A 6,443-nucleotide genomic window follows, 5' to 3' on the forward strand; every position below is an offset into this window, starting at 1 on the left:
CAGGCAGCGGCGGCATTGGTGCGGCCGGGCCGCGGGGAAACGCCTCCTCTGGGGGCGGGGCCCAGAGAGCCGCTGTCAGAGCGCCCGCCTCACTCACGGGTCCCCGCCCGCCCGCACACACTGGGGATTTAAAGGGGCCGCAGCGTACCTTCGCCCAGAGGTCTGCAGGCCTCAGGGCGCTGTTTCCAGCCCACAGGCTTTCCAGGGCGAGGCAAATGAAAGACCAACTAGGAAAACTCCACCTCGGAGTGGACGGACCTCTGTTTTGGCAGCAATACAGGTAATGTTCCAGAGACAAAGGAGACGACCAGTTCTCCAGGAGTGAAAAATATTACTGCAGGTACAGCCAAAGCATCAGGGTAAATATATAGCCCCCATTATGTAAGCTGCTGATTTTATTAATCACTCTCAGACTTGAGCAGTGTTTTAAATGGCAACTCAGAGGCTCCAAAATGAAAAACAAATACCGACAGCCTGTAATACTTCAATGTCTCACCAACTTCCTTCTCTACAACACGAGGAATCCTACACAATGATATAAGATGGGAAGAAGGGAACAGGAGATGAAATAGGAAAATAACCTTCCCTTTCCTCTAAGTAAATGTGACCTTTGGCAAGAGTCACTACAAGTCTATGTAGGTAAAGAAATCTTGCATATAAATACAACTGCAACACATAGGCATCTAATAGGAAGACTCTTGAGGAAATTATAGGAGAAACTGTATTAATACGTCAGGGAGTTAAGTCGGGATTCTCTGAGATCTCCAAAGCCTATCAATGCATCTTAACTTTCTTTTCACAGGAGATTCTCCTCAATCTCGGCTTAGGAGGTTTGGCTGCATTTTGTGTCTCGGCATGCCAATGGCAAAGGCTTTTTAAGCCTGTTTGTCTCCATTTACTTTAGACAAATAAAGACACATTTGCTAAAGCCTTAGGCCATCATCAGACAAGGACAGAAATTTGGAGAGGCTAAAGACCATTTATAAGTAACCTAACGCCTCTGATCCCAAACAGGATTCAAGTAGAAATTAAGACACCAAATACAGGAATGAAAGACTGCTTTACTAGGCAACAGACCCAGGTTTATCCTTATTCTAGTCCTAGCAAATTCCAGGCTACAGTTGTGAAGAGAAACGAAGATTCTGAAGTGCCAAGACTATCTCCCTCTACAGTACATTTAACTGTGAATTAGGTAATTAAGGCTTTCTTTCATTATATCCCCATTAAGCTTCACATTGTTCTGAGGGTTATGGTTTGCAGATCAGCCTTTCTTATCAGATTGTGAGTGCCTCAAGGGCAAGGTCTGGAATGTATCTTAATTATCTTTTTCTCCCAGTGTGTGATACAAAATAAGTGCTCAATAAACAGTTATCACTAAAGATCTGAGGATGCTTGCTGTTATAGAACATTTCCGTGACCCAGAGTCCCAATAAGTGAAATCAGCACAGTAGACTGAGTGTCAGTGTGCACGTTCACTCACAAAGGGACAATACTCAGGGTGGAGCTTAATAGTGAATTAACAACCAGAGCGACCTGAGTACGGCAGCATGCAACTGCAACCCCTGCTACTCAGGACGCTGAGGCAGGAAAACCAGTTTGCTGCCCACCCGGGGCAACACGGTGAGACCTTAAAAACACGAGAGCATGGATGAAAATGCATTAACTAAGAACCCGGTGTCTCTTAAAAAGCGAGAGAGACACCACTGATTGTACATCTCAGTCTCAGACATCATGCCCAAGATTATTATAGGGACTACTGCCTTTAGTCCCAAATGCACACACATTTCATATGCATATTCTGAATAACTATTGGATTTCTTACCAAAGGTCACAGTCCACACACAGCCCATCTTATTTCGGTTAATGCTTCCTTTCTCTTACTATAGCATGAATCAACTAAACTGGACATGTAAGCCTTCGCAACTCACCAAATTACTAGGCAGTAGTATTCTCCCTAACAAGGCAAAGTACAAACTGCTTAGGAAATCATTTAATAAATATTCCATATTCATATAAGAATAAAATTAAATAAAAACTGGGGAAACATTATTTATATGTTAGAAGTTGGCATTTCTAGGGCTTTTTAAAAAAGCTTTCTTCACTGTAGTGTTTTTTTTTAAGAACTGTTTTATTAAAACAATTCACACAGTGAGAGAGAGGAAAGTGAGAGAGGAAGCCACCAGGTCAGGGACTCAAATGGTTGTTGCTCATATGAGAGTCCATGTGGGAGTCCAGTGCCCCTACACACCATGCCACCTGCTGGCTCCAACTGTAGTATATTTTTCTGCCACAAATTAAGGAAAAATATCTAGTGAGGGACCAGCAGATGGCATAATGGTTACATCGCTTGACTCCCATGTGGCCAGTCGCGGTTAGAGTCCCAGGCCCAGCAGCTTAAAACTCACTCCAGGCATACGTGCGAGCGTGCCCAAAATTCCAAGAGGAGAATGAAGGAAAACAGATTGTGGCGTGGCCATTCCCTGAGGGGTGATTTCTGCCTCTCTTTCTGCCTCCTATCTCTCTCTGTTTCTTTGGCAAGCAAACGCACCCTATAGAAAAAAAAATCTCTAAAAATAAATAACGTACAGAAATATTTATTGTCTACCTTATCTGCCACATTCCTTTACAAAGTAGAGGGCAGCAGGTGGCAAGGTGGTTAAGGTGCTGATTGTCACAGTTGGAGTCCTGGATACAGCAGCTTTAAAAAAAAATCACATGGGTAGTGGTGGGGGGAGAAGATGGTGTAATGGTTACATCACTGGACTTTCACATAGTTAACTGCAGTTTGAGTCCCAGACCCGGTGGCTTAAAACTAATGCTGGCAGTACGTTTGTGCCTGCCCAAGATCCCAAGAGGAGAATGGAGGAGAAGGGATAGCGATGTGGCTATCCCATCCCCCCTTAGGGGTAATTTCTCACTTTCTGTCTCTCTGGCAAGTACACATGCCCTATAGCAAAAATCTTAGAAAAATAAAAATAAAATCACATGGAGTACACGTGTGTGCATGCCCAAAATCCAGAGAAGAGGGTGGATTGCAGTATGGCTAACTCCCTCAAGAGTGATTTCTCACTTTCACTCTCTCCGTCTCTGTCTCTCTCCAGGAGTACCCAGGCCTTGTGGCAAAAACCTTCAAAAAAAAGAAAAGAAAAACCTAAAAAGCAAATGTAGGGCTGCCAGTGGCATGGTGGTCGGGATGTGTCCCAAATGGCCAATTGTGAGGTTCTGTACTGACCCCAGGGCTTGAGGAACATGCCTGGCATGTGTGCGCCCGGAGTCCTAAAGGGAGAAGTGGAGGTAAGGAATGGTGGCATGACCACCTCCCTTGTGGGATGCTTTCTCACTTTCCCTCTCTATCTCTCTGACAAGCGCACATGCCCTCCAGCAAAATTAAAAGGGGGGGGGGGATAACGTACAGCCCCCTCCAGCTGCTCTACCTCCCGATTGTTTCCGAGTGGAAAATGCATTAACTAAGAACCAGACAGGGAAATGTGACATTCCCAAGCTAAGCGCTATTAAATTACAGGAAAGTTCACTCTGTTAGTATACAACTCTGTAGATTTAGAAAACATGTAGCCATGTACCCATAACATCAATCAAGAAGATCTCCTTCAGCCTAAAAAAGTCCCTGTGTCCTTTGGAGTCAACTCCTCTCCTTACTCCCAGGAACCACAGATTAGTACTCTATTCCTATGGTTTTGATTTTTCCACAGCGTTAGGGCCACAGCATCATACAGTATGAAGTCTGTTGAGCCTGGCTTCTTTCGTTTACTATAATAAAAGTGAGAGCATCCATGCTCTCGTACATAACAGTACAGGAGTTTATTCTTTTTCACCGCTGAGTAGTATTGCGCTGTATGATATAAGCACGTTTTGTTCGTTCATATACTAGTTGAAGGACTTGTGGGTTATTTCCACTTTTTTCCCCCCAGGTTTTTGTCATAGAGCATGTGCGCTCAATGGAGGGAGACACAGAGGGAACATGAGAAATCAACCTCCTGGGGAGGATGGCCACACAGCAATCCCTTCTTCATTTTCTCAGAATTTGGGGTATGCATACACATGCCCAGCATGATTTTTTTCTTATTTTTTTTAAAAAAGAATCATTTTATTTAACTTTATTCTTTTTTTAAAATGTGACCAGAGAAGAAGAAAGAGAAAGGAAGAAATAGGGAAAGTGAGAAAGCAAGCTGCTAGGTCTAGGACTTGAACCATGGTTGGCCATGTGGGAGTTAACCACCATGCCACCCGCCAGCCCCCACTGGCATGATTTTCAACTGCCAGGTCTGGAACTCAAACTGCAGTTGGCCATATGGGAGTCTAGCATCGTTTAGTTGTTTTTACAATTATTTACTCTTATTTATTAATTAGTATCATCATCATCATTATTATTATTCATTTGGACAAGAGACACAGAGAGAGGGAAGGTGAGTGAGAAAGCAAGCTGCCAGGTCCAGGACTTGAACCACGGTTGATCATGTGGAAGTCCAGTACCCCAACCACCGTGCTATTTGCTGGCCCCAAGGAGTCCAGCATCTTAACCACCATGCCATCTGCTAGCCCATTTTTACTTTTATAAGTGATTATGAAAATGCCATAAGCCTTCTCATACAGGTTTTTGTATAAACATAAGTTTTGATTTCTCTCAGGCACATACCCAGGAGTGGGAACTGTTGAGCGGTAAGGCGTGTATTTAATAAGTAACTGCCAGCTGTTTTCTAAAGTGGTTGTAGGAATCATTTTGCACCCACTTGCCCTCTAGCAAGGTAAGAGAGTTCAAGTGTAACTGGATTATTAGCACTCATTTCCAGTATGAATCTATTTATACCTAGGAATTCTGTAATTTAGTGTTAATGGTTTGTAATGGACTCTTCTACTTATAAACCAGGACATTTGGTATGAATTGCTGTTGCTACTTCACAATACTTTCAAAGGAAAGTATCAGTGAAAACTACCCTTTCAAATTGCATGTATAAGCAATCAGATTTACTCATTTTGTCTGGATAAACTATCTATATGGAGTGACAAAAAATATTTCTAGTAAGTAGAACAAACTGAAACAAGCATGACATATCCTTTAGTCAGACTGATTTTTCCGCACCTCTATGAGTTTTTCCACCGCCTAAATAAAATTCCATAATCTTTTTATACAGCAAGTCATAGTGAACATATTTATTTGCAAAAGTATAATTCTCTTGACTAGGAGGCAAAAAATAGAAGCTAACAAGAAAATATTAAGATACATTTGAACAGTATGTCCCAAATTACAAAAAAGAAAAAAAGAAAAAGCTTAAAAAAAAAAGGCTAGAACTTCTGTATATTGTTGGTGGGCATGTAAATTGGTACATACATCTGGAATAACATTTTATATTAACCATTATATATTTATTTTTATATATTTGAATTTATATATATTTCAATTCCTAGAACTGAAAATACTGTCTGCATAAAAACTGGTACAAACATGTTCACTGCAGCATTACTCACAGTAGCCCCTGCATGGAGACAACTAAGTAACTTATCAAAAGATAAAGGGGGAAACAATATGTGGTATACCTACACAGCACAAGTAACTTATCAACTGATAAACGGGGAAACAATATGTGGTATACCTACACAGCAGAGTATCATTTGGCCATAAAAAGGAATGGAGTAAAACAAAGATGAGCCTTGAAAACATGCGAAAGGAAAGAAGTCAGACCAGAAGGCCATACGCTGCATGACTCCACAGTTATGAAATACCTAGTTTAGGTGAATCCTGGGAGGAAGAAAGTAGGTTAGTGGTTGCTATGGGAGGAGAGAAAAGGGAATGGAGAGTGATTGCTAGAGGGTATGGAATTTCTTTTTGGAGCGACAGGAATACTACAGAATCAGAAAGGAGTCATGCTTGCACATTCTGTGACTACATTAAAAGCCACTGAACTGTATACTTTAAAAGGATAAACTTTTTTTTTTAATTCTTTTTTTTTTTTTTTGGAGAGGTTTTCACTATAGGACACGTGCGCTCGCCAGACAGACAGAGAGAGACATAGAGACAGAAAGCGAGAAATCACCCCCCAGGGGGGATGGTCACACCCCAATCCCTTCTCCTCCATTCTCCTCTCGGGTTCTTGGGCACGCATGCACACGCGCCCGGCGTGAGTTCTAAGCCACCGGGTCCGGGACGCAAACCGCAGTCGACTACATGGGAGTCCAGCGACATAGTCATTACACTAACTGCTGGTTCTAAAAGGATAAACTTTAAGGCATGTGAATTATATCTCAATTTTTAAAAACCCACTGACAGGAGAATAAAAAAAGCTGTGGTACATTCACATAACATGCATTACACGGTAATGAAAACAAAGGGAGACAGCTATTAGCGTCAGCATGAAAGAATCTCACAAAGCAAGCTGAAGGAAAAACACACAGATTGACTGTACAAACCCAAACAATATACTGCTTAG

Source organism: Tupaia chinensis, unplaced genomic scaffold (assembly GCF_000334495.1).
Source record: "Tupaia chinensis unplaced genomic scaffold, TupChi_1.0 Scaffold000561_1, whole genome shotgun sequence".
In the NCBI taxonomy this organism is placed as follows: domain Eukaryota; kingdom Metazoa; phylum Chordata; class Mammalia; order Scandentia; family Tupaiidae; genus Tupaia; species Tupaia belangeri.